The sequence below is a fragment of the Clinocottus analis genome, unplaced genomic scaffold (assembly GCF_023055335.1).
Source record: "Clinocottus analis isolate CAN_PGR_092001 unplaced genomic scaffold, fCliAna1.0.p SCAF_29, whole genome shotgun sequence".
Classification (NCBI taxonomy): Eukaryota; Metazoa; Chordata; class Actinopteri; order Perciformes; family Cottidae; genus Clinocottus; species Clinocottus analis.
The window spans coordinates 1,489,335-1,491,796 of record NW_027176031.1 but is presented as its reverse complement, the minus strand read 5'-3'; the positions used below and the strand labels follow the sequence as shown (position 1 = coordinate 1,491,796).

The following is a 2,462-nucleotide window of genomic DNA, read 5'->3' as shown; positions in this document are numbered from 1 at the left end:
CCTTGCAGTCTGCCTCTCATTTCTGCCTCTACCTCTTGCTTCCTATTCACTGCAGCGGTAGATGTTGTGGGCTCTGTTGACATAGACTTAGCTAACGTTAGCTACAGCTTGATGAATTGTCATTGTACACAGCAGGAGAGAACGCGACGTTAGCCAGCTAGCTAACGCTCCGTAGAAAGTTATTAGCTTAACGCTTCCGTTAATGAGGAGGTAGATTCTGAGGTGAGGAGACTGAGGGGCCGATCACACAGGACGCAACGTTTTAAAGCGCAGCCGCTTAAAAAACTCCTCGACAAAAACGCACCGGGCGTTTTTCCCCAAAACTCGCCGGGCTTTTAAAATTATTTTTTACAAAAGTAGTAACTAAATATTATTTTTTGCACGTTACGTTATTTTCATTGGTCTAAGTGATTGCAATTTAAAAAGAAATTGGTCTGATGGAGCAACCTGGTTTACTTAGTACCTGGTTTACTTGAAAGTTATTGTAATTTCCTTTATTCTGTCACCCCTGGCTCCTTCGGTAGAAGGGGCAGACGCCGGTGCACTGACGCCACCACCTGCAGTGGCAGTCAGGTTAGCTGCAACTGTCAGGGGCGGACTGATGGAATGCTGCCCCTGGAGTGCAGCATCCATCACGCTGTACCACTGCCAGGTGGCAGCTTTCACACTACCAGCCTCTACCCCTTTACCCGTTGGCGGGTCCCTAAGCTAATAAAAGTAGGGAATTATTTACTACATTGTTTTTGGCGTAACTAAATTACCTGAATAGAAGAAGTAAACCACATTCACCCTAGGTTCAGAAAGTTGGACTCTGACTGGAAATTGAACAGTGATCATTTATTGCTTCCCAAACAATTATTATTTTGCAGTGCACAGACATAGGAAAAAAACAAAAATAAAATAGAGCTCTTTAATAAAAAGAAAAAATAGAATAAATTCAAATAAAAGTGTCCTTTCTTCTATATCAGAAGAGGTAGTTCAATCCTGTATTGGATATTTGTGTGTGTCTGTTCGTTCTACTACCCGGGTAGGTTTTGTGGTGAACGTTCTTATCTGTGTCAAAGTGAAGTGAGTAGATGTCTGTAGTCTTCGGAGTGGATCCCAATCTCCGTTCTCTGTCAATCGTCTGGTTCACCACTGAACCGCGGAGGGTTCAGAATCGTACTGATCAATCCCTGATAAAGCTTAAAGAAAAACCAATCTACACACATAGTGCAGAAACACATTCCCATTAATACCATATTCATATTCATCACGACTTTCTACTACTCCTACTCTGATTCTCTGCATATTCATAACCAAAGGCAGTATATACACAGTTTAAATCATTGTAAATGGTGTACACACTTACAGTAGTGTTATTTTAACACAATTATTCATTATGAACTTGTATTTTTAACATAAATAGACTTATTTGTCTTTTTAAGCAGTATTTATATTTTTAACAGCCTTTTAAATCAATATTTATCTTTGTTTAACTGTAAATGATTTTTACCAATTCACTCTTTTTAACCCATCATGAGTATTTAACAACCACAATAGAATAAATCACATGTACATGTATATGTACACAAAACAGTACATCAGAACAATATTCTTACAACGTAACATCATATTCCACCTCTGTCTCCATCATTAAATATGGTGGTGGCATAATAGCTTGGCCGGCTACACCATTAGCACCGATATTTTAATATGACAGCGGGCTACCTGAGCTAGCTTAGCGGAGCTACCCGCGATTAGCGTTAGAGCGGCAGTTAGCCATCTTTCTAAAGTCATTTTTCCACATAACACAATGATACAACAGTGCCAAGGTGGGTTTAAACATTAGATAATAACTCCGACTGGTTTTATGAAAGTGTCTCAGTAAGCAGCATTTCCACATTAACTAACATCAACAAGCTAATACCAAGGCCTAGCCTCTTAGCATGTAGCACTGCTCTTACCGGAGTTCAACAGAGGGCTTACACGGTCGAAGCGGCTCCTCTCTCTCTCTCTTTCAACTCGCAAGACTCTCTCCGAATAAACGGAAGAGTTTTCAACATACTATGCGGGGATGAATTGTAAATTTATGAGGTTTACAACACGTTTCATACCCAGGTTCGTCAGCTCACTCGTGTTGCTCTCTGCTCTGTGTCTCAGCATGAGTGAACGCGCTCACTGACAATGACAATGAATACATAGCTGGTGCGCCACCATGTGGTGGGGCATGGTAACTACATTTAAATCACATACATGGCTTTAGTGACCATGAGGGTTATATAAACATTTACCCGACAGTGACAGTCACGCTCAATGCGTGAGACTTGAGAGCCCCAATACCTCCGTTTCTCTGCTCCTTTCTGCAGGCGGTCCCCCAGTCGCGCAAGGTTCTCCCGCGACTGTCTGTTTGGGGTAAACAGGATGTCTATGCAGCGAATAGGTTTACAGATGCGCTCCTCAGCGCCACCTATCGTCAGAGT

General features: G+C 41.8%; 1 long non-coding RNA gene across 1 annotated transcript; it reads right to left on the bottom strand.

Moving 5' to 3' along the window:
• Positions 1 to 816: 816 nt before the first annotated feature.
• LOC137795662 (uncharacterized) lies at positions 817 to 2,127 on the bottom strand. The gene is made up of 2 exons (XR_011078409.1): positions 1,947 to 2,127; positions 817 to 1,201 (listed from the first exon to the last, which is right to left on the bottom strand). It is a non-coding gene; the product is annotated as an uncharacterized lncRNA (long non-coding RNA).
• Positions 2,128 to 2,462: the final 335 nt, after the last annotated feature.